The sequence below is a fragment of the Manis pentadactyla genome, chromosome 13, assembly GCF_030020395.1.
Source record: "Manis pentadactyla isolate mManPen7 chromosome 13, mManPen7.hap1, whole genome shotgun sequence".
NCBI lineage: Eukaryota > Metazoa > Chordata > Mammalia > Pholidota > Manidae > Manis > Manis pentadactyla.
The window spans coordinates 71,066,789-71,093,992 of NC_080031.1; the positions used below are offsets into that span (position 1 = coordinate 71,066,789).

A 27,204-nucleotide genomic window follows, 5' to 3' on the forward strand; every position below is an offset into this window, starting at 1 on the left:
TGGATTCCTCTGTAAGGATTTACATTTTAGGTAAAAACAAATAAACAAATAGATATTCCCTCCACCATCACTGTTAAAAAATAAAGACATCATAAAAATGCAAACTGAATGAAAACTGTATTTTTTTCTGTAGGTTTTTAAGGACCCTACTAAATGTGAATTCTATTTTTAATGTTATCTTACTATATTCAAATGATTCATAATATATTAAAGGGCCAGTTACTTATTAAAATTAGATATTTTAAAGTCTTTGAATGTTTTACATAATTTTATTCTTTTCTTAATTTAATTGCTTCACATTAAAATTGAACACTTACGGAAAGAATGTGATACTAAGTTACTATGATAATATATTTCAGAGCTAATTGGTAACATCCTTGATGATAAAACTAAGCAATATGGTAAATCTTTGAATAAGACTGTTGTTCCAATTAAATACTCTTAGTTTACCCTATGAGAGCTTATTCACACACATTGGGCATGCACTCCAAGGTTTCCTGTAACCCTGTTTGAAAGTTTTACAAAGCTACTCATAAAATCCTCTCTGAATAATTTATACAAATATTGGATTTCTCTTTGATTGGGCAATGACCCTATCAAAATATTTTAGAATGAGAAAGTGTGAATTTTATTTAGATAGATTAGTTCAGCTCTTGTTTCTTTGGTAATTATACCTTTTCAGTGGTTTCGGAGACAAGTTGTGCCAAGAATAGCAGATAGGTGCTAACAAACACAAGTGGTCTAGAATATTTCTTGGCACAAATTTCCTTTTAAGTCCTTGATGAGGATAAATATGTCATTTAGGATGTTTCCATGCTTTCAGAATTATCCATGCTAAGCAGAATTCCCCTTTAAAACATATTTTAAGTAGAGTCTTAATTTTTTTTTGAGGTGCTAGAATTAATGGTGCCTCAACCATTTGAACCTATGGAGGCTCAAAAGTATAAAATTGTCCTCAGCTTTCTGATGAGTCCATATGTATAATTCAAAAATGTCATTAAGATAACATAAGAATGCATTACCTTCTTATAATTCATCCATTTTCTTTTTTGACTGAAGGTTTGCCTGGAATCATATTTGTCCCTTGGGATGAGCAATAAATATTATTCACTCTCTAAATTTCTCAGAAAATACTAAAAGCACTGTGAACTGTTATCTGTTAGCCTGGAGCAATTTCAGTACGTCATAAATTTTAAATAAGACAAATGTCATAAATTTTTTTAAAGAACTTTAAAATAGGTTTTAAAAATTAAATGATACCTAAAAGCTGTTTTGGAAAATTTTATAAAATCAAAATCCTTTCTGTTTCTTTCCAAATACCCAGTCCTAATGAAAACTATAGAGGAAAACCATTTATATAATTTCTTCTAAATTATAATTAGATAACTATTTCCAGAATTACTTGTTGAATTTCAAAGAGTGATATATAGAATCTAGGGAGACAATTTATTTTTATTTATTTTTGAAATTAATAGACTGTATTTTTTTAGAGAAGTTTTAGATTTACAGAAAATAAAGCAGGCTAGAGAGGCTGGACTTGGGTATTTACACTCTGGTCACATTTCATGGACAACCAGGGTTTCTTTTCTTTTGGAAACATAAGACTAAGACCTAAAAATAATCTCTGAAGCTTTTTCATTTGTAGTATCTGCTGTTCATTTTTCTGAATTTAGTTGACATTTCTCAGACTATTATTTCTGTTTACCATTATCATCATCCAACCACCATCCTTTGGACATACATTCTGGATAACCTACATATCTTAGAAGAAGTTGCTAATTTGCAAGAAATGTCACAAGAGAAAATCATGGCACCATTGAACCTGAACTAATCTATCTAAATAAAATTCACACTTTCTGATTCTAAAATATTTTGATAGGGTCATTACCCAAGCTGGAACACAGTGTAGTGTACCGAAATTTAATGTGACATTTATAAATGCCATCCAATGTTTCTTAGCAGTTAACAAGTAGAGAAAGATTTGTGGTCAACTTTTGAAAAATATATATTCCTATAGATGCTTACAAGATTTCCCCTAAGAATCGTTATTGTGAAATGATTTTTATTTACTTAATTGTATGTGTGTGTGAAAGAAATAGTATTTACACTCTATAAATAACTATAATGGCTTGTTTTTGTACAAGTATTTCCAATAACAAAATCAAGACTGTATTTTTACAATAAAATTTTCCTTTTGGAAAATATTTTAATTGAAGATATTGCAAAATTTAAATAATGCCTTATCAGATATTATCAGTTAATTTAAACAAATTTAAAGTGAACTCCATCAAATTTTGTATTCATAAATAAACAATCCCAAGGAGGAGGAAACTGTTATTGCTCCTTAGTGTGAAACTTCTTGTTTAATCCCCTTCTTCATTGTGGCTCCTCCCACTGTTAGATCCAACTCTGCCCAGGCCTTGCCTGTTCTTGCCCATTCCTACACCTCCCTCCATCTAACTCTTTGAGACTCTCTCAGCTGTCATTAGAAACCCCTTTCTGCTGTACATATCCTTCATTTCACCTTCAATTTCTCCTTTTTTCTCTTCCCTTCTACCTTCTATTCCTACTGATGTCAGGAAGGGATGACTTACCCAATAATTAATTATTTTAATCTGTATTTAAGTATCCTTCATTCAAATCAATTCCCCTCCCCAAATTTTACATTAATAGTCATAGTGTGTCATGAGAACACAACTTTAAGTCCTTCTACCAGGATTTCGGGACAGGAGCATTATTCACACAGTATTAAATTTTGGAAACACAATTACTCTTACCCCTGCTGATTCCCTTTCCCACAAAGTAAATGCCTACACGAGGAGTCTCCTGACACCACCTTGGCTCATGTGAGAAGTAGGAAGGTTTTATTAATTTTTAAAGTTCACATAACTAAAACTTTTACAAAATTAAATTTCCTCTTAGAGCAAGTCATCCACTCTCTGAATCTCTTTTCCAAGGGCTTCTGTATCTGTCTTAAATTTTCATTTCCTCTTGGCCAGTTTCTATCAACTTGACTGCATCCCACTGATAACCACAGACCCTGCAAATTTCATAATCCCTCTCCAAATCTAATGATACTTCATCTGAGCTATTTCAGCCATTTGTCAACACAGCCAACCATTGAATTTTATAATTACCTGAAGGAATTTCATCTGCAAATGCACCAAATCTTGGTAATTCATAAATAAAGAATCCCAAGGAGGAGGAATTTGTTAGTTTCTTTTATTCTTTTATTTCTTTTATTTCTTCCTTGTTGATTTTTCTATCATTTTCTCCTACTGAGAATGTCCAATAATTTTCCAACCTTCTTCTGAAATTTGTCTATTCCCATGACAGAACATGTCTGCAGATGGCTCTATTCAGTAAATTTAGAACTTTCCTAAATTTCTGCTCTCAACCTAAGATTATTTTGATTCATCCTGCTATTTCTTTGGCTAATTTTCAAATTGTGCTCTTGTTTGCCTGCTCTTCTGTAATCTGGAAAGACTCATCTGTTAGCATTTACTTTCTCTTACCTCTTCATTAGTTACTCTTTCTCTGATATAGTGATCCTCGAACTTTGCTATTCTAAAATTTTTGTAATAGCTGTAAGAGAGGAAACACCAGAACCAGGGAAGGAAAGAGGCTATTAGGTTGATATTTGTTTGGATTATGTGGCTGGGTTTATATATTCCATGTGTCACTAAATTATCTTCTGATCTAAAATTTCATTGTATATATCATGTGTATATGAATCTATTTTGTAGATTATGAGAATATAGACAATTATCTTTTCGGCTTCATTTTTTTCAATAAAAGCATGTAGTTGTGAGATTAGCAGGAATAAATTATTTCAGCGTTAGATGTTCCAAGAAGGCAGGCACTCAATTGACCTTGTTCTCAGCCGTATCATAAAGACAGACAGTTTAGCAATCTTCCCTTTTCAAATTATATCAATGAAAGGAACACTGGGAAGAACTTAGATTGGGAACTAGATAAATCTGTTTTTGCATATCATCTTGTAAATTCACCTTAAAATATCTCTCCACTAATTCCTGTATAATATGGAAGTATTTTAGTCTGATGTTTGGGTCTCTTTCAAGGCCTCTTCTTTGACAACCCCACTTTAAATATTCATTTATTTGGGAGGTCTGCCTTAGGTTTTTCTGTGTTAGGTCCATTAGTATTCTTAGGTTCCACAACGATACAAGCAAAGAAAATTACATGACCGTTATTTTTTAGGATTTTATGTACAGAGTTTCAAATAACAATTTGAAAATAGCTTCCTTGCTAGTTGTAAGTATGAATTTGAAGATATTATTATCTTTATTTGTCTTTCATAAGCTTTCTTTAGCTTTTTATTTTTTCTAGTCAAATATTGGGTCAGTTTTGAAAAATAGATTCCATTTCTTTCAGTTGAATTTTGATATTGGGATAGATAAGCATGATGTGGCTATTTTTTTTCTTTTTTATGAAAAGCTTTAACAAACTCTGCGGCCAATACTCTACCTATAATTTTGAATCCACAGATTATGGCACAGATACTGTCTTTAGTGGGAAAGATGCTTTGGATAGAGTTCAATAATATATCAAATGCTTCAGAAAGGAAAGTCTTATAACCCTGTCTTTGTTCTAAATTTACCATAAAATTACATAATATAATCAAGGTAGGGTTACTTCAAAAGGTGGATTGATTTTATCTTTAGAAATGGAAAAAATGCAATACGAAAAATGATTGATGCTAGTGTATAGAGATGAGTTCCATGTTCTCTGCCCCTTACAGCAAAGGGAAATATGTATGAATAAAGCTTTTTGGTGGTGGCTGCACCTGTGAGAACAACTGAGTGTTTGGGATGAGCTCAGAGGAAGGAAAGTAAAGAGGAAAGGCATATGCACCCATGGGATAAAGAGTTGAGATTGATAAATGACAGTCAATGAGAGGCACGAGGAAATGTTACGGGATTGAAAGCGGCATTGTATAAAGACTTAGAGTTAGAAACCCCAGCTTTAGGTGGAGTCATTTAACAACTTTAACTTAGGAGTAATAAGTTTGTTGTGATGACTTATAAAAATGATTTAGCATCATCATTATTGTGGTTTATGGAAAGCACTTTTCAGAGAGTGGTTCAAAATCATGTATTACTTAGGATGGATGGCCATAAAAATGAGGACTGAAGCTTTAGAGCAATGCCTGTGTTGTAAATATTTATATTTCACATTTTTAGATAGTTCTCACTTTTTCATAGACTGTCATTAAATTTGTTTTTTTCTAAATACATTGTAAGTCTCTAATGCATTGTTTCTTTTCACTTGGACCTAAAGATGCTCTCTTTTTTTTTTTCCTTTGATTGGAGACTTCCTAAATCATAGGAATGTGAAGTATTCTTGAAAGTATGAAAAAAAGTTTTCATTTTAACTTTTCTCTATAGTTGTATGAAAACACTGTTTTTTTCCGGATAGAAAATCAATGGGAAAATTAACAAGTGAGCAAAGCAAATGTGAGACAACAATTATCTTCATATGAGATAGCTTGTACCGTTTCTATAGAAATTAGAAAAAAATAATATGCAAAGAAATAAATAGAAAGTAAAGGAATAAATTTGTGGAGATTGCATTAATGGAAGTCATATTTTTAGGAAGCTGGGTTTTTATTTTTATTGAGCTCTTGTGAATTTCCCTTTTGGTTTAAATTTTAATATGCATTGTTCCATTTCACTTATATTCTTAAGCTACTTGTTAAAAAAAATAGTTCAAAACATAAATTCTAATTTTTCCTATTTTATGACATTATAAAACAGGTTATATAAACATGCTTTTTTATTACTAATAATCAAAGACTTTCTTTTTTAATGGAATATCAGTTGGGAAAGTAGGTATAATGCCATTTTTCATCACAAAAGGATAGAATATATGGCTAAGTGGGCAGTAGTAGAGAATATTGATTACTCTTTTCCATACTTGTTATTGCAAAAAGCTCATCTTTTAAATACACATTCTCTGATCAAATCATTATACAAAATGTATTATAATTTACATATAAATTTAAGATTGTCTGCCTGTAAGAAGATGATAATTATATTTTGTGTATAGGATTGCTGTCCTTCAGAACTTTACTTACTAATCTTAGAATACTGTCATTCACTTTTTCTATCTTTAAACATACTCAAAATTTTGGAAAAATAATGTTTTAAAACTTAATGGCTTATATTATTAAAGTGACCATGAAGACAGTTATAAGCAATTGATTAACTATATATTCCATATATTCTAATTGATACATTTTATTTTTAGATGTACTCTTTGGAAAATTATGGGGTAGTTAGAGGTGAGACATATTCAAGCATTTTGTAAGACAAATAATTAAATGCCTATAGGAGACACTTTTTATGTTCACCCTCTATAGCCTCCACTCAACTCTGAGTAAACACTGGAGACAATTAATGTACAGGTGATATTTGTCCACATCAAGTTCCTGACGCTTTCTGCTCCTCTGCGTGAGGGTTTTCTCTAGAACCATGAGTGCTGTAAGGGATATGGCCCCAAGAATGCAGAATTATATTGGCTAGCTTTTGTTTACTTCCCCAAAAGTTTTGAAGAAAGATGGCAATATCAGAACAGCCAACTCTTCACTCAGAGCATGCTCTAAAAAGCAAAACATATCTATGACTGCATTTAAAGATATTCTCATCTCCTGAAGCAGAAGAGAAGATTATGCTAAAAATTAGGACTAGGACTTGATTATAAGAGTAATGAAGCTATAGATATAGAGTAGATGGAATGCATAGTTTTGAGTATCTCCTGTATGAGAGGTCCTGAAAGGGAAATAAGTGAAACCCTAAAACATTTTACCAGAGGGGAGATACTCAATACAAATGGAACTCTGAGGTGGCAGAACAGTCTTAGTGTACATCCTTAACCATTTTCATTGATGCTTTGGAAAAGCTGTTTTGTTTTGTTTTTTTTCCTAGGAAATGAAAAGTGATTGTCAGTTACAAGCTATATGTGAAAGGCTGAAGTCCTCCTTGGTAGCAAACAAAGAGGCTAATGTCTCCTGCAGTAGGAGAGAATATCAAGCTGAGAATCAGACTTAGAGCCTGATTATCAGAAAAGACAATTTCCAAAAGAAGCTAAACTCTCAGCAAAGGCAGGATCTGCTTGTGATGGTTAGGACCCTGGTTGGGAAAGAATGGGACCCAGATACATGGAAAGGGGATGAGCTGATGTCCCTCCAAATCAAGAATTCTCAAATCCTTCTGAGTTCTCTGAGCCTACAGAAATGGTGTTCCCTTCCCTTCTAAGAGGCAAAATTCTTCCATTGCTTTAAAATTATGTAAGATAATGCAAATGCTTTTCCCCTACAGGTCATGTGTGTCACTCAGGGTTAGTCCCTCTGCCCTTTCAGGACACTAGGTCATAACCTAGGGTTAAGTTATGACCTAAGCCATGTCTGTCCCATAAACTGTCAGGAATCAGCACAATATAAGTGGGCTTTCATTTTGGGACCACTCTCATGGGGTATGATTAAATACCTTGGTAAGGACATATGGAAAACTGATGACTCATGCTAAGTGAGGTAGAAATGTCAGAGTTGTGGTGACATGTCGGGGAAGAAAAGATTTAAAGGGTCTGAGAAGTGGGCAAGCTGGAGAGAATATACTATACAAGGCTGGAAAACCAAACATGATGTTATGGAAGGCCAAGGGGACTGACACAGGCTCACAAATAATAATGGGGATGACCGAATCCTGAAAAAGTAGAAGCCACATAGGAGCAGTTAACCTCCATAAGCTGGATGGCATTTGTCACAAGGAGGGGTAGCATAGGAGTGGCAAATAAAGGGGGTTTGACTGCCAAGTATTACAGATGTTTAACAGAATATGTCATCCCTAGGGAAAAGTCAGTGAGAAGCTAATGAGGGTACTATTCAGTTTGTACCAGTAGAAGGTAAAGATGTGGACATCTTGGAGACTGAATTCTGGCTTTCACGATGCCTTGTCCAGTTTCTAGACCTGAACAAGTTTTCCAACTTAGAACTCTCTGAAGTGGCCATCGTGGCAGAGAAAAGAGGCCATGTATAGGTCCAACAGCATAGGCTTTCTTTAACCAAGGCTCAGTTAGTTCCTGCTGCTACCACATAGCACAATTATTCAGAAATTCCTACTGTCCACCTGGGGACAAGTTGATGCATTGGACTCCTTCCTTTCTGGAAAGGTCACATATTTATTCTTATAGGAAAATATATATTTCAAGTATGTTTGCTTTCATCCACACAGAGCTCCAGTCAATACCATTACCCAGAGAGGGTGTTTGGTCCACCAGCAGGGGATATCACATATTAAAACAGACCAGGGGACCCTCTTTCCCTCAGTGGAAGTACAGAAGTACACCCAGGACTGTGGGATCTCCATTTTCTACCATATACTGCACCATTCAGAAATTATCCTGATGGTAGAGTGGGAGAATAACTAACCAAAGATCCTGTTAAAATGCCAAGCTAAAGGCAATACTTTGTCAGTTTAGTGATCCTACTGTCTTGTAGGCAGTATGTAAATTGTAGCAAATACTCCAGTACTATACTTTGTCCTTAATAGGAAGAACATAGGGGGTGGAATGGGAGGTGGCCCACTTAGCATCACTTCCAGTGACTCACAGGGAGACATTTTTCTTCTTGTCTGTGAAACTGCACTCCACATGATTAGGGGGTCTGATCCCCAAGGGGACAGTCTTTTCCATGTGAACACACCAAATGTCTCATTGAGCTATAAATTATGGCTGCCACCTGGGCACTTTGGACTGTTTGTGTACATGAACTAATAGGCAACATGAGGAATTACCATCTTGCCTTTTGGGTACAAATTGTTCTGGGCTGGATTTTCTGGAGCAGACAGAAGTAGGTTTGGAGTGTAGCATGTTATTTAGCAGCTCAGTCTATGAAAAGAAGAGGAAAACAGGGTTGAGTACAGGGAGAAGCTGAGCTGTGAGGATATCTCACAAGTCATGGTCAGATAGTGGGGAGCTTTGGAGCACATACTGCTGGTCAGAGTGGTCCTGTGTCAGGAAGAAATGGCTGGGCTTTATGCTCCTAGATCAAGTCACCAAATACTGACTATCCCAGGAAGATGCTGAAACTGAGAGCTGGGGCTTCTGTTGATTGCACTTCTGAGAGAAAGCAGAAATTTATTCCTTGAAAGGAGATCTGAGTAGAGTTTCTGCATGTCTACATCAAATGTGATCCTTCACAACATTGACTTAGAACCACATTTATTATAAGGAGCTTATAATAAAAAGGTAGGATAGGCATGCAGTCCTATCACACCATCTGGAGGCTGCTGGCTGAGGGAACATTGGGATGGCTTCTCAAAGCTCAGCTAGGGAACTACATAGGAATGATGGTCTTGGTTGAAGCCTGAATGTATATTTGATAACAGGATACAGTGTATAGTGAACCACTGGCTACTGAATAGTGTTGTGTCCCCCTTAGTTTAAAAAGTCTGCTCTTTCTAATAGAGCAGGAGAGAAGGAAGAAGTTACTGTATTCTTGGATGTAATCAACACTGATAATCATGAAGACCTAAGGTTGCTGATATGGCAGAAAGGGTAGAGCAGGTCTGGAGGCTGGAAATCACTGTGGTGCCTCTTAATATTTCAACAACTGTCAGTGGAAACAGTAAATGTGCAATTGCAGCAATCCAAGATAACTAGGGGCTGGTACTTCTCAGAGATTAAAGCTAGTCCATTCCACAGGGTAAACAACCTAGATCAGTGAAAGTAATGACAGAAAGAAAAAGATTTCTAGAATGGGAGATAAAAGAAAGCTGATAAACATCACTTACTGTCTTGGCACCTCTTGGAGCTATAAAACTCCAACTCCAGCTTCTTTAGTAACTTGCAAGAATTAGTTATTAATTTAGCTTTCCTAACCATCTGGATAATGCCTTGAAATATTAATAACCAAATGCACACAACATGGGGCATAAACAGATTTGGGAGTTTCAAGGGATGGATTGTAGCAAACTAGCAATTCCTTTTTCTGTATCCTCCAGCTTGCCTCTGAATTCACTTGAAACTGTACTGTTCAATTACCCTGCATTCTGCATTCCGTATCATGCAGCAAGTATCTCCATCTGTCTTCTTCTCTGCTTAGTGCTTTCACCAAAGAAGTACTTGATATTTAAGCTAGGGAAATTCTCAACAACCTCAGCCATTAGGGTCAGTATTCTCCATCCCTCTGTAGGGCACCCGTGAGACAATTCTATTCCCAATTGTCCGTAGTGGTAACCCACTGCTTATCTTGTATTGGTTCTTCTGTCTTCCCTCTCCTTTCTGACTTCCCTGTTTGTTTATTCTTATCACTACTCAGCTACACCACTTGTGCCAAATACTATGTCTTGGTGTCTGTTTTGGGGAAATTCAAACAAGACAATGATAGCTTCCATAATTACATTTATTCCGAAGTTTTTGAAGTTCCTAAAGCAAACAATGTTCCCAAAGCAAAATTATAATTAAGATGCTACAACTAAATTGTCGACTTTGTTAATACTGCTTCCAAGAAACAAAGGCTAGTGAAGTAAAGCACACTCTGAGATTATCATGTTCCGTTGACAATTGTCTGAGTCAGTTTATCAGGACGCTACTTAACGTATCAAAGAGTTTTGCATGTACATTGTACATTAGGCTTCCAAAGAAACTGTTTAACCTTTGTTCAAAGAGGTGCATTTTGAGAACATCAATGCAGTTCACCTGATTATACATACTTCTTATGGAATGAATTGTCAAATCACTGTTGTATACCACAAACCAATGTAATATTGTATGTCAAGTATATTTCAATTTTAAAAAGATAAATGAATTTAATGACCTGCCTGAAGCATTACTCTAAATTAATCTTCCAAGCTGAAGCTTTGGGTACCCCTCCTGTAGACTTGGCCTTACCTTGCACACTTGAACCAGCTGCCTCCACAGACAGGTGTTTAAGGAGCAGTGGGTTCCTGGCCTCACCTGGGGTACTGTCCTGACTTTGTACCATTCTCCACCAAAGTTGCTATTCTAATCTTCTTGCCTGTAACCCTGTCCAGTTTCTTTTGCTGTAGACCTTTCAACTAACTTCCTCTACACACAAGTCTGATAATAAATATTTTGGCAATTTAATCATTTTCTTGGTAATATGCTTAGAAATGCAAACTTGATTTTATAGAGATTCTCATAATTATAGTTTATATTATCCAGTCCTCTCATTTGTAGTTGTTACACTTTGATAATATACTCCCTTGAACCTCAGAATACATTCTTTTCTATCACAATGTGAGACTCTTAAATTTGTGCCTATTGGGATTAAAGAATGACTTGGGGATAGAACACAGATGGCTGTCATAATGACATCAGTGGCACCATTTGGGAAAAAGAGTCACTCCTCTCCTCTTTTTTTTTCTGTTCATTAGACCAATTGTATAACAGCTTTCAAAAAGGGTAACATGAAGGCAACTTTTAAACTAAATTTAAGACTTAGTTTTCATCCAATTGAGTGAATCTCAGAAACAAAGAGTTTTTTTGCCTACCTACCATTTTGAATTTTAACATCATAGAAACATATCGCTTCTCTTCATTAATGATTCCATAAAATGCTATAGCATTTTATTTTCAACCCAGCAAGTCAGAAAAAAATTCACTTAAAATCTTAATTAAAACCAAATCTACAACAATTAACAACTTTTTCTTCCTCTCAGTATTTCTATTTACCTGTTTGCGTTTCATTTTAATTCTCTTTAGGACTCTTCGAAAGTTTTCTTAGAGTTAATTACTGGACAGCAAAGTCATATGAGTAACTGAAGAACAGTGTAAGAGTTCTCTTATGTGTTCATGCAGTGCTGTGTTAAAAAGTTTCTTTTTTACATAATAGTATATTGAAAATGATTATATTTTATAACATACTGGGGTTAACAGAAAAGACTGGTCACTGTTAGATGGATATAACCCCTTGAGGAGTCTGTCTAGTCCAGCCCTTTCCTGAATATGCAAAGCCCAGTGATATTGATATCCCAGCACGCCTGTAAACCATCAACACCATCCTAGTGTGCTTGACACATTTGTTGAGAAAGTCCTCTCTACTGCTTTATGAGACTTGCTGATTAACCTGTGTACATTTTTCAACTCATGTTTGGGTAATGATTCAGGATGATTTAGGCGTGAAGGGTGTATGAAATCTCTCATTTTTCACCTTAATTGGAAATGGCTTATATCTTAAACAATATAACTATTATTTTTCTATAATAAGAAATGTTAAGGCATCCAAATTTCTCTTCCTTTCTTCTTTCTTTTACCATCTGGTATTAGATAATAACATTACATTTGTATAATGATTTTCTTGAAATTGCTAAATATGTTAGCACATCTTTGTTTAGTTGTAAATTATATACTTTGGCTCTTGAATATAGTAGATAAATAAGTTAATCAACAGACTTCCTTTACCTCAAATAGTTTTTCATTCTTTTCTTTCCAAGTTATTAGTTCTATCTAAACATATTGTTGAAACATATAATATTTATGTTCTGTGTTGTAATTTTAATCCTTAACATTTGTCTTAGATTGTAATACTACACTGAAACAAACACAGTGATCTTTGTCAATCCTTTAGCAATGGTTTTCAAGTCAATTTTTGACTGAAAGTTCTTTCTATACTTGAAGGACAGACAGCCGGAAATAAGCTACTTGACTCACATTTTCTTTCCTTGAGTATCTTGTTGGATTGAATATTACTTTGTGGAAATCTGAGGCTATCCTACTTTCCTCCAGTTATAAGCTTATATCATTTTTTTGCTAGGTTACCCAAAGAATGCTTTATCTTTAGATTCTACTAACAATTTTGAAAGAATGTGTCAACACAAACCACTCTGAATTCATTTTATCTAACACATAATGTACATTTCTTCAATATGCATATTCAAGTCTTCTTACTTTTTTGTTTCTGGAAGGGTAAAAAAATTTTTTTTTGGAAAGCATACAAACCTTGTTTTGATTTTCTTTTGGAAAGTGATGTAAATGTGTATATATTGGATCTCCTATGTCTCCTTTGTATTCTTTCTAATATTATTTTTAATTTTAAAATTATTTCTATTTTTTAGCTGTGGTATAACATAATTTTATAATAACACATAACATTATATTAGTTTCAGGTGTACAACATAATGATTTGATATTTGTACATGCTGTAAAATGATCACCACAGTAAGTCCAGTTACCATCATGACCATACAAAAGTTACAATTTTTTTTTCTTGGGATGAGTACTTTCAAGATTTACTCCTAGCAGATTTCTAATATGCAGTGCAATATGATTGAGTGCAGTTACAGTGCTATACACTACATCCCCATGATTTATTTTATAACTGAAGTTCAGCTTTTGACTCACTTTACTCATTTTGCATTTGCCTAAATCCCCTCGCTTCTGAACCGCCAGTATGTTTTCTATATCTATGAGTTCATTTTTGTGTTTGTTCATTTGTTTTCCTTATTAGATAATAATAAGCATTACATATATAAGCACAATCATATGCTATTTGTCTTTCTCTTATTTCATTTAGCATAATACCTTCAAGGTCCATCCAGGTTGTCACAAAAGGCAAGATTTTATTTTTTTTTATGGTTGAATAGTATTCCTTTGAGTGTGTGTGTATGTGTGTGTATAAAATACACACACACACACATTTATCCATTCATTCATTAGTGGGCACTTAGTTGTTTCCATATCTTAGTTATTATAAATAATACTGTATAGATCTTTTCAAATTAGTGTTTTCATTTTCTTTGGATGAATATCCAGAGTGGAATTGTATCATATGGTATTTTTGGTTTTAATTTTTTGAGGAACTTCATACTGTTTTCAATAGTGACTACATCAATTTACATTCCCACTAACAGTGCCCAGTGGTTCCCTTTTCTCCATATCCTCACCAACACTTGTTATGTCTTACTATTTTGAAAATAGTTTTATAGGTTTGGGATAATTTTGATTGTGGTTTGATTTGCATTTCCCTAATGATTAGTGATGTTAAGCATCTTTTCATGTGTCCATTGGCCATCTGTATGTCTTCTCTGGAAAAATGTCTATTCAGGACCGCCACCCATTTTTAACCAGATTGTTTGGGTTTTTATTTTTCTGTGGAGTTGTATGAGTTGTTTATGTATTTTGTATGTTAACCCTTTATTGGATAGATAATTTACAAGAATTCCGCCCCCCCCCACCAGTAAGTTGCCTTTTCATTTTGTTGGTTTCCTCTATTGTGCAGAAGCATTGTAGTCTGACGTAGTCCCACTTGTTTTTGCTTCTGTTGCCTTTGCTTTTGGGGTCAGATCCGAAATATCATCAGTATTTACTAGTTATAACAGTATTTTTGTGGAGTCTTTAGTTTTCTACATATAAAATGAAGTTGTTTGAATGCAGTGACAGTTCTACATCTTCCTTTCCAATCTGGATGCCCTTTATTTCCTTTTCTGGCCGAATTGTTCTGGGTAGGACTCCCAACACTATGTTGAATGAAAGTGGAGGGAGGGACGCCAGGCCCGGCCCGGCCCCCGGACAGGCGCCCCGTGCTCCCACGGCCCGCCTGCTGCTCCGAGCCGCCGCGGCGGCGGCGGGCGGCCCGCGCGAGTGAGATGCGGCCTCGGGCAGCCGGGGCGCGGGCAGCGGCAGACGCTGCAGCGGGGAAGGCGGGCGCGGCCTCCTCCGCGCGGAGCGCGCAGTGCGTGCGGGCGAGTCCGCCGGCACCGGGCAGCCGCCGGCCACGCCGCCTGCATACCCACTTGTTTAGGCCTCGTTAGCCCCGCCGAGGTACCGACTCCCCCTCCGTGGAGGCCCCTCCGGACCCCAGGCCTCACGCCTCAGCCTTGTTCGCGGCCGCTGCGCCCCGAGGTGGCGCGGCCCCTTGAGGAGCAGGAAAAGATGTAAGAAAAACAATAGATTTTTTTAAAGTGACGAAAATTTTGAATTCAGAGTTGAATTCACAGATTTGCAGAAAGTGAGTGATGCTGCAGGTGATATTGTTGACAGAAGAAATTAAAAGTGGCTTTGAATTTAAACCAAAACACCGAATTGCTCATAAACCTCACTCCAAACCAAAACCTTCAGATATTTTTGAAGCAGAATTTGCAAACGATGTAAAATCCAGGGATTTGCTTGCTGATAAGGAACGGTGTGAGCTTGACTTGAAGAACGAGAGACAAGAATTGCTGGGTGAACTGGATAGCAAGCCTGATGCTGTGACGGCAAAGAGAAGATCCAACATCTGAGGAGGAAAAGGAAGATTAGAACATAAATGTGGATGTGATGCACCAAGCAACGGGCCCTGTTACTCCCAGCAGTTGTTGTAAGGATGTTACAAATTCAGAACGCTTCAATTGTCACGTGAACAGTCAACTGAACTGTTCAATGAATGGTTCAAATTCTTATCACAGTCATGAGGAGGAGGAGGAGGATGGTGATAATAAAAATAGCCATGATGCTTTGGGGGCTGGAGGTAATGCTGTACCAATAATCACACTGTCTAACCTAAGAGGGTCCGAATAAATACTTGGAAAAATACGACTTTAAAATTCAGTGACAAGAAAGAAGCTAAGTGTAAACGAAAGAACAGCTCTGGCAGAGGTCATTCTGCTCAAGAGCTGCTTACTATCCGGTTTCCTGCTGACATTTACACAGCCTTTGTTGATGTTGTGAGTGGAGAGTATGTCCCTTCTAAGTCAATCCTGAAGTGTCGCAGCAGGGAGAACAGTGTTTGTAGTGATACCAGCGAAAGCAGTGCTGCTGACTTCAGTGACAGGAGGGGCATTTTGAGGAGCATTAACTGTGAAGAGGTTACTTGTAGTGACACCAGTGAGAGCGTTTTAGAGGAGGAGCACGAAAACCATCAAAAGAAACATTTGCCCTTATCAGGGACACCTGAGGCTTTTTCTGGAACTGTGATAGAAAAAGAATGTGTATCACCCTCCTTAACACCACACCCAGCCATGGTTATCCTGTGCTACCCACTATTCCAGAACGAAAAGAAGTTCTGTCACAAGTATCAGAAGAAACTATAAAGAGAGTTTCAAAGTTCAAAGCTGCCAGAATGCAGCAGAAAAACTAGGCCTGCCTAGGAAATGGGAGTTTACATCCTAGAACCCAGTTTTGCATCTCTTTAGAATATGTATTGCAACATACGTGTAGTATGAAATAAGGCATCCTGAATTAATTTGGCAGCAGGTTCTCTTTTATCAGTGGTGTTAAACAAAATCAAAGTAAATGTTTGAATACCTTAATATTCAACTTGTTTTTTTAATTCTCTTAGTACTGTCAACACTGTTGTCTAAGTTTGCCTTATGAAGCAATGGAAGTATTTCAAATTATTTTTCAAAGAATGTGTTCATATGAATTGTTTTTGTGTTTTGAACTAATTAAAAAGCAATTTTGTACCAGCTGTGAAGTTGTGCATACCATATGGACTATTTTAAAGAAATTCTTTAAATTTCAGAGAGATTCTACAATTATATTACTTGCTTGAGCATTTTAAAGGCACCTTAAAAACATCTACTACTTCTAGGTTTTGCAGTTAGGTGGCTATTTAAATAAACCTCTCCCCTTTGACTGTCATCTGTCATCTCTATGGCAAAAAAGCTACAGGTACCCATGGGAAAGTTCTTTGATTGGAAGAATAATGGTATTTTGTAAAACAATTTTTTCAAGTAAAAATTTTATGAATCTTGGTCTCTAAAAAAAAAAAAGTGGAGAGAGTGTGCATCCTTGTCTTATTCCTGATGTTAGAGGAAAAGCTTTGATCTTTTCACCATTGAATATAATGTCAGCTCTGGGTTTGTCATATATGTCCTTTAATATGTTGAGGTACATTCCCTCCATAGCCACTTTATTGAACGTTTTTATCATAAATGGGTGTTGAATTTTGTCAAATGCTTTTTCTGCATCTGTTGTAATTATTATATGACTTTCATCCTTCAATTTAGCAAACCATACCTGAAATAAATCCCACTTTATTAGGATGTATGATCTTTTCAATGTATTGTTGAATTCATTTTGCTAATATTTTCTTGAGGATTTTTTGCATCTGTGCTCATTAGGGTTATTAGCCTGGAGTTGTCTTTTTGTATGGTGTACTTGTCTGGTTTTGGTATGAGGGTAATGCTGATCTCATAAAATGAATTTGGAAGCATTCCCTCCTAAGTTTTTTGGAAGAATATAAGAAGGAAAGGTATTAACTCTTTCATTATTTGGTAGAATTTGCCAGCAAAGTCGTCTGGTCTTTGGCTTTGTTGGGAGTTTTCTGATTACTGATTCAGAATCGCCTTACTAGTAATTTTTGTATTTCTTCATGAATTCAGTCTGAGAAGATTGTATGTTTCTAGGGATTTGTCTATTTCTTCTAGGTTGTCCAATTTGTTGGCTATAATTGTTTGTAGCTGTTTCTCACAATCCTTTGAGTCTCTGGTATAGTTATGATGTCTCTTCTTATTTTTTTGAGTCCTCTTTCTTTTCTCCTCTGTAAGTCTACCTAAAGGTTTATCGTTTTTTAAAAATCTTTTCAAAGAACCTGCTCTTAGTTTCAATGCCCTTTTCTATTGCTTTTTTGTCTTTATTTCATTTATTTCTGCACTTTATTATTTCTTCCCTTCTACCGACTCTGGGCTTTGTTTTCCTTTTACTAGTTCCTTTAGGGTACAGGGTTAGATTGCTTATTGGAGATCTTTCTTGTTTTTTTGAGGTATCTCTATAAACTTCCTTCTTAGAACTGATTTCCTGTATCCCAATCATTGTGTTTCTATTTTCATTAGTCTCCAGGTATTTTTTGATTTTCTCTTTATTTGCTGAACCTTTCATTAGGTGTGTGTGGTTTAGTCTCCACATGTTTGTGTTTTCTCCAGTTTTCTTCTGTAGCTGATTTCTAGTTTTATTCCGTTGTGGTTGGAAAAGATGATATGATTTTGGTCCTCTTAAATATTCTTAAATTTATTAAGACCTATTTTGTGGCCAAACATGTGGTCTATCATTAAGAAAGTTCCATGTGCATTTGAAAAGAATATGTGTTCTGCTGCTTTTGGAAGGACTGCACTCTGTGTATCTGTTAAGTCCATCTGATTAATGTGTCATTTAAAACCAATGTTTCCTTATTGATTTTCAATCTAGGTGATCTGTCCATTGACATGAGATATCAAAATCCCCTACTATTATTGTATTGCTGTCAATTTCTCCCTATATGCCTGTTAACTATCACTTTATATATTTGGGTGCTCCCACATTAGGTACATAAATATTTTTAAACGTTATACTTTCTTTTTGGATTGATCCCCTTATCACTATGTAATGCCCTTGTCTTTTTTACAGTCTTTGGTTTAAAGTCTATTTTGTCTGATATAATTACTGCTACCCCATCTTCCTTTTCATTTCCATTTGCATGGAATAACTTTTTCTATAACTTCACTTTGAATTTCTGTGTATCTCTAGATATGAAGTGAGTCTTTTGTAGAGAGATGGGTGTTGTTTTTATCCATTCAGCCATCTTATGTGTTTTGATTGGGGCATTTAGGCCATTTACATTTACCGTAATCATTGATAGGTATGCACTTACTGCGATTTTGTTGATTGTTTTCTGATTGGTTTGATAGTTCTTCTCTGTTCCTTTCTTCTTCTCTTGCTCTTTTGTGGTTTGGTGTTTTTCTTTAATGTTATGGCTGGATTCCTTATCCAGCCATATGTGACTGGGCAGTGTGCATTGTGGATCTCCTGGGTTCTTGTCTTGAAGGAAAGAATTCAGTTTAGAGACCCGATAGAGAGTTAAAGCTGCAGGGTGTTTTTATTTAGCAAAGCAAAAGACAGTACACTCCTGAGACTGAGAAGCAGGCTGACCCCAAGGGTGGGTAGCCACTCATTGGGCTTTACATTGTGTCTTTTATGGGGTTTATTTGGTTTCCTCCCTCCCATTTGATCATTCTAACATGGTCTTTTGGATGTCTTGTTTCCTCCTCTTCAGCCTCTTTGTACAAGTTGTGTTTGTCATTGAACATCTAAGAGAGATGCATGGTGGGGTCAAAACTTTAATGTAAATGATACAATAATGATATGGTGGCATCAGGGTCATTAACAACAAGGTCTTCTGTAAGTGCATGTGCTCTAAAATCAGGAAGGTCCCAGTAACCGTATCTTCTGTTTATCAGTTTGTGCTGAACCACTGAATGGGTTGGTCTGAAGGAGACAGGGCAGTCTCTGGCCAGAGACTGGGTGGGTGGCTGCCTTCCTCTCTCCTCTCCTGCTCCTGTCTCTCTAACTGCCTACTCTAACATTGCCACTTTATTTTTTGTGTTATCTATTATGTGTTTTTGGTTTGTGGTTAGTATGAGATTCATATATGCCAAGCTACATGTGTGTGTGTGTGTCCATCCTCTTCTCAAAGGAAAGAATTCCAGATACAGAGTTAAAGCCACAGGAGTTTTTAATCTAGCACATGTATGTAAGATACTCTATTTTCAGTTGCCTGAGAGAATCCCACCAGGCCCCGGCCCCTCCAGCAGACTATTTCAGATTACCAAATGAATTTCCTTCTCATACAGTCTGGACGTATTTCAAATTGCTGCTTTTGCACTGGTCCCAGGGTGAACGAGTTTATGTGTGAACCCTTGAAAATCAGAATCTCAATTTCCTATAGCCTTTTGAGTCTCCTTGAAATAAGTCCCATTGTTTTTCAAAGCAGATGTTCTGAGGGGTCATCTTTCCACTGCAGGTCCCAAAGATTGGGTACCTGACGTGGGGCACAGACCCCTTACTCCGTGGAGAGCTCCGCATGTGTGAGCTCCCTCCTCACTGTGGGTCACTGCCCTGGAAGGAGGGCTGTTGGCAAGACTGTCTCTGCCTCTCCTTCCATCTCAGTGTGGCCCTTTCATCGTCTGTTCAGAGGAGCTATTCAGCTAGTGTCCAGGTCTTTTTCAGAGGGAACGCTCCTGTATGTAGCTGTAGCTTTGGTGTATCCATGGAAGAAGGTGAATTCAGGCCCTTCTTATGCCTCCATCTTAAACCACCTCCCCTCTCTATCATTCTTTACTGTTTAGTTCTATTTCTTTTTGGTTGCATTGTAAATTACATTTGCATAATGTTTGTTTCTTTTGTGTGCTGTCCAATATTGTTTTCAATTCTGAGGTTTCCCTTTTCATTCCTAACTTGTGTCAGACTCAGATTATCACTCTGCTCAAAGCCCACGTCATCTTGATTTCTAAGATTTTACACACTCTTCTTTTCTATTACCTCCCTAAGTGTCTACTCCTCTCATTTTTTCAGTTCCAGAACACTTCTTTTTGGTGTTCCTGGAATGGGCGAGCCATGCTCTTGGGAGACTTGGCTCCTCTCTCTCGGTACAATGTTTTTATCTCAGATGTCGGGATTCCAGATTGTCTCAGTTCCTTCAGGTCTTTTCCTACAAAGTCATAGTGAAGCCTTCCCTGGCTACCCAATCTACAATTTCAGTCCTCTTCCAAAATGTCATATCCCCCTCTTTTTTCTTCTTACCTTCCAACACTATCTTTTTTTTTTTTTTTTGGTATAATCAATCTACAATTACAGAAAGAACATTATGTTTACTAGGTTCCCCCCTTTACCAAGTCCCCCCCACCATATACCCCTTCACAGTCACTGTCCATCTGCGTAGTAAGATGTGGTAAAATCACTACTTATCTTCTCTGTGTTGCGCAGCCCTCCCCGTGCCCCCCACGCACTATACAGGCTAATTATAATGCCCTCTTTCTTTTTCCCCACCCTTATCCCTCCCTTCCCACCCATGGTCCCCAGTCCCTTTCCCTTTGGTAACTATTAGTCCATTCTTGGGTTCTGTGATTCTGCTGCTGTTTTGTTCCTTCAGTTTTCCTTTGTTCTTATACTCCACATATGAGTGAAATCATTTGGTACTTGTCCTTCTCCACTTGGCTTATTTGACTGAGCATAATACCCTCTAGCTCCATCCATGTTGTTGCGAATGGTAGGATCTGTTTTTTTCTTATGGCTGAGTAATATTCCATTGTGTATATGTACCACCTCTTCTTTATCCAATCATCTACTGATGGACATTTAGGTTGCTTCCATATCTTGGCTCTTGTAAATAATGTAGCGATAACATAGGGGTGCATCTGTCTTTTTCAAACTGGAGTGCTGCATTCTTAGGGTAAATTCCTAGAAGTGGAATTCCTGGATCAAATGGTATTTCTATTTGGAGCATTCTGAGGAACCTCCATACTGCTTTCCACAATGGTGGAACTAGTTTACATTCCCACCAACAGTGTAGGAGGGTTCCCCTTTCTCCACAACCTCGCCAACATTTGTTGTTTGTCTTTTCGATGATGGCGATCCTTACTGGTGTGAGGTGATATCTCATTGTGTTTTTAATTTGCATTTCTCTGATGACTAGTGATGTGGAGCATCTTTTCATATGCCTGTTGGCCATCTGGATTTCTTCTTTAGAGAACTGTCTATTCAGCTCCTCTGCCCATTTTTTAATTGGATTATTTGCTTTTTGTTTGTTGAGGTGTGTGAGGTCTTTATATATTTTGGATGTCAATTATTTATCAGATCTGTCATTTATGAATATATTCTCCCATACTGTAGGATACCTTTTTGTTCTATTGATGGTGTCCTTTGCTGTACAGAAGCTTTTTAGCTTGATATAGTCCCACTTGCTCATTTTTGCCTTTGTTTCCCTTGCCCGGGAAGATATGTTCATGAAGAAGTCACTCATGTTTATGTCCATGAGATTTTTGCCTATGTTTTTTTCTAAGAGTTTTATGGTTTCGTGACTTACATTCAGGTCTTTGATCCATTTGGAGTTTACTTTTGTGTATGTTGTTAGACAGTGATCTAGTTTTATTCTCTTACATGTAGCTGTCCAGTTTTGCCAGCACCATCTGTTGAAGAGACTGTCATTTCCCCATTGTATGTCCATGGCTCCTTTATCAAATATTAATTGGCCATATATGTTTGGGTTAATGTCTGGAGTCTCTATTCTGTTCCACTGGTCTGTGGGTCTGTTCTTGTGCCAGTACCAAATTGTCTTGATTACTGTGACTTTGTAGTAGAGCTTGAAGTTGGGGAGTGAGATCCCCCCACTTTATTCTTCCTTCTCAGGATTGCTTTGGCTATTCGGGGTCTTTGACGGTTCCCTATGAATTTTTGAACTATTTTTTCCAGTTCATTGAAGAATGCTGTTGGTGATTTGATAGGGATTGCATCGAATCTGTATATTGCTTTGGGCACCAACACTATCTTTACACTATTTCATTTCTTTACCTTGATCATGTCTCCCCCGCCTCCAAAATTTGTGTCTTTACTACTATATTTCTAGGAGTTCATTGAATAATGTTAAACAAATGAATAAAGGGATTATAGATTTTTTCAACTTTATTTTCCAGCTATTGTATTTAAATATAATTCTTTCCCATTAGATTTTGAACTTTTCAATAAGTTATTTTCCAGAATCTGATGCTCTTATAGCCTTCTATACCACTTAATTTTATTGATGTGTTACTTTCCCTATTTTCTTGAAGCTATTAAATCATTTAACACTTTTCATCTGATCATTGCTTTGACCAAATCACCAACTTCATTTAATCTAGTCTTTATACTTTTTCAGAAAGATACATGGAACATTAAAATAGATCATTGGAATTTTGGGTATGGTTGTAGTTTATGGATTTGCTGGTCTTCATTGTAGGTATTAGGTCTGGGCCTTTTTTATTGTCAAATACCCACCTCTCAATGTCTTAAGGTTTTTCTTTGGAGCTGGTGAGATTCCCTGGAGAGAAATTATCCACTCTAGTACTTAAAAGGCGTAACTTTAGCTGCTGGTATTCTCAGGCCAAGTAGAAGGAAGGACATTGTACCTCACCGTTTAATAGGAAGAATTTCCTTTAATCTCTTTCAGTCTGGTTTCCACATCCTCACTGGTGTCCATGTGTTTCCCAGTTCTGCATCTCTCTTGTTAAATCTCTCCAAGAGGAAAATTCTGATTTTCTTCTAAGGAGGGAGAAAATTGATTTCTTATCCACAGGATAGGACAGAAAATCTGTAGCTGAGTTTCAGGGGGGCTGTTCCTCCAAAGTCCTTAATTTTTCTCTGATTCTTCAGTGTTTGCTCTCTATTTCTTCCCTGGCCAGTCTAGAGTTTGGTTAAGTCATCTAATACTAGTATATCCGTCTTCCAAATTTTATATTTAATTTCTGTAATCACCTTTCCTATTCTCTTTCCTTTTTGGCTTATGCATTTTTCTTTCTTAAATCTCTTTACTGCAATTTCAGGAGGGAGCAGAGAAAAACACATTTCAATTACTTCATTTAAAAAAGTAAAATTATTTAAACAGTTCTGGTTTTGCATATGTAATGAACAATTTTTAGTATACTTTATACGTAATAATTTCCAGTTAAATTCAGAGCAATAGAATTTGGGCCATTCAGTGTCTTGTATTCCTTATTTATAAGAAAGGAGAGTTAACACAATAGAGTAGAAAAAAGAAAGCAGAGTGACTTAGGATATGTAAAGGCCAGGATCTGAGCTGTGAAGGTGCCGTTTACTCTGTCTCTAGGCAGTTCTTCACGGTTCTGGGTCTCCATGTCCTTCCTCCTGAACTGGTTTAGGTTTAGATAAGTGGTTCCCAAGATCATTCTTAAATAGATATTTTAATTTTTATTAATATAAATAGGATTCCATTGGTTTGTGTATTTTAGCATAGATTCCATGGGATCACTCCCCAAATATGTAAGTTGATTATATTGTGCTACTACTATATTGAGATTTCTGACTCCATTTTTTTATTGCATGTCTTATGATGGAGTTATGATAATTTGCCTCCCTACAGCAATACTGAAAGAATTTAATCAGACTCAGCTAAGTTTTGCTGTGCTCACAGGCCCTATTGAAGTTATTATTTGTCAGATAAATATGGAAATCATTAAAGCAGGATAATTACCTAGAGATCATTGACCCAACTTTCTCCTATCACAGATGAGGAAACTTAAGACTGTATAGTGATAAGGATTGCTCAAGATCAGTGAGATTTAATTCCATCTCAAGATTTAATTCCATCTACTGACAAGACCCTGAACTGAATTATTCCAAATCATGACCCGATCAGGATTCTGTCACTGTTGTAGTCACTTTATTTGTCATATTATGTTTTTGTTTCTTTCATTGCACACAGTGATTTTTAGGTGTCACTGATGTCCACCTTTTAAATTGGTAAAGTAGCCTCATAGCTTATTAATTCTTGTAAACACTTTATGTTTTTCCATTATTGAGTTCTAATTCAGTTCGTTAGTCCTGAGCATCTCTTGTTATTTTACTCCCAAAATGTAGTAAAAGGGAGCTATCAAAAATGACAAAATGTCATCATCAGAAATTTCAGATGACAGCTGAAGAAATGAGAATTCTTGTTGAAACATTAAACCTGTCCCCTTTAGATTTATCCAATTAGTTCAATTAGAACTGCAATAAAGAAATAACATTTTAGCATTTTTATTCTCCAAACTTTATTGCCAATTTTATGTAGTGTAAAATGACGTCTTTACTTTAAGACTTTGTTTTAAGAACAAAAGCTATCTTCTTCAGGAGTCAGTATTTTCAATCATATGATAACTATAGTGGTTAGGGGTGGGTAGGGAGGTATTCAGTTTTATTTAAAATTAAATTTGTGATGTAATTTACCAGAGTGTAGCTCTTCTCTGTAGATAGTAATGCTCATCTGGGAGATTTCTTTCTTGCATGTTTTAAAGCAATTTGTGAATTCCATCAGGAATGGCACAAAAAATGTTAGATTAGGAATATGCACCAGTAAATTTACTTAATTCCATTAAATATCTGAGGTACCTAATTAGATTCTGAATGTTGGTTAAGAAGCCTACACATTTAGAAAGCTTTTACATCAAAATTCTTTTTTTTTTTTTTTTTTATTGAAGGGTAGTTGACACACAGTATTACATTACATTAGTTTCAGGTGTACAACATAGTGATTCAACATTTATATACATGACAATTCTAGGTACCAGCTATCACCATACCAAGCTGTTACAATATCTTGACTATATTCATTACATCCCGGTTACTTATTATTTTACCATTGGAAGTGTGTACTTTTGTGTGCATACCACATTTCTCTCTTTATTATTATTCTTAATAAAATGCTGAAGTGGTAGGTAGATACAAGATAAAGGTAGAAAACATAGTTTAGTGTTGTAAGAGAGCAAATGTAGATGATCAGGTGTGTGCCTGTAGACTATGTGTTAATCCAAGCTAGACAAGGGCAATAAAACATCCACGTATAAAGAAGATTTCGCTCAGAACAGGGGGGGTGAGGTTCTAAGCCTCACCTCTGCTGATCCCCAATTTCTCACCTGATGGCCCCCCTGCGACTGTGCCTGTCTTAGGTTGTTCCTCCCTTGAGGAATCTTACCCGTCTCTGGCTAACCAGTCATCTTCCGGGGCCATACAGGGAAATGTAAAGTTGGTAAATGAGAGAGAAGCCTTATTGTTTGAAATGGTCAGCTTTTTATTTCTTTGCATATTTATGCCCTGTAGCTTCTATGCCCAGCATTTGTCTTGAGGTATCTTTACCACTTGGAAGAATTACGATACTCGGTAAATTTGATATGAGGCACGAATTCTATTTAAGGGTTGTAATTAGGAAGGAAGAAGAAAAGCTATAGAAGTAGCAGGCAGAAGAAAACATGGGAAGATTGATTATTTCTTTGACATATCTTCTTGTAGAGTAACTTCAGCATGTATAGGTTTTCAGCTACTACTTAAATTGCGCACACACATTAACATAATAGGAGTATAGTTACATAACCAAAGCATACCTGTAATTACCAGCCATCTCCAGTGAAACCAAGAAAACCAGTTAGGCACCTTAGGCATTTGTGAAAACTTATCTATGATATGGTGGATATTGTCCAACTGAACTTGAACATACATCAAAATTCTTAAATTCCTAAATATAAACTTGCATTTTTGGCCACAGGAACAGTTCTGTTGATGTATTCTGCTCTTCAAAGTTGGGTGGGAAAGGCGTCCCCCACCTGGCCCCACTGGGGGCAAGGGAATTTCTCTGCCTACCGGGACTGCCCCCCTGGGTGGGGGCGTTAAGACCGTGCACTCCGCTCCCCGCCCTCGGAGCAGCCCGACCTGGGGGCGCGGCCGCCGCTGTGCAGGGGCCGTCCCGGCGGCAGGTGCGGTGCGCGGGCCCTGGCCTCCCCGCGCGCGGCCTCCCGGGCGGTAGGCCGCGAGGTCCAGACAGGCGGAGCGGGGGACGGCACCCGAGGGCCCGGAGGCCGAGGAGGACAGGTCGGCGGGCCCCCTGGCTGTCGCTGTCGGAGCCCGAGCGCGACCTCCAGGATCCGACAGTTCGCCGGCCGCGGCCGGACGCCGGGAGGAGGAGCGCGAGTATCCGCGGCACCTCCCGCCGGCCCCGAGCCCGCGCCGCGACCCACGCTGCCTTCCCGGCCGGCCCCCCAGTGACACCCGCCTCTGGCCCAGCGTCGGGGAGCCCGGCCCCAGGCCGCGTGCGGGGCAGCGGCCGAGCGGGAGGAGCCGAGCCGCCCGGCCGCAGCCCGCGCTCCCGCGGGCCTGGCGCGCCCCCGCCGACAGACAGATCCCGCCCCCCCGGGGATCGCTGGCTCGTTCCCGGCGTCGCCGCGGTCCGTCCTCGTTCCAGCCGTGCTGCCCCGGCGCGCAGCCTCTGTGGCGCCCTTGCTGGGCTCCGCTGTCAGCCCATTTTTAAGAAGCATCAGGGCAGCATCCGCTGTGATTGTACGCTTTGTTTTTTTACCAAAAGATTGGCTGACTTAATCTCTCGCTTCTCTACCCAAAGTTGTGGCCATATGACAAATCTGTTTGAAAAACTTGGGTCCTTTCTCTCTAGGCAAGTGTTTGCTGCCAGTGAGTATCGCGCTCCACTGTGAGGGTCCCGCAGGAGGTCCTGACACATTTTTTAAGCCCTGAACCTGAGCTCAAGGGTTCCCCAAATTATCCCGATTGTCACCCGACCGCTGTGAAGGGAACAGCAATCAAACGCGGCAGCTCTTGAGTGTTCACGGAAACCATCAGCGTCACTTTCTGAGAACCGGTTGCTCCCCACAGGCGGGGCCCGGCCTGTGCTCTGTAGCGCCGCCTTCCGGCCCGTAGCATCCTCACTGCCTTCCACCCACGTAGTCTCCCTTCATT

The 27,204-nt window shown here is 37.7% G+C and overlaps 1 protein-coding gene and 1 pseudogene across 2 annotated transcripts in view; both read left to right on the forward strand.

Annotated features, from left to right (window-relative positions):
- Positions 1–27,204, forward strand: part of LOC130680156 (uncharacterized) — a 78,060-nt gene that overhangs the window by 32,337 nt on the left and 18,519 nt on the right. The window lies entirely within an intron of this gene.
- LOC118922679 (unconventional prefoldin RPB5 interactor-like) lies at positions 14,508–17,278 on the forward strand (annotated as a pseudogene).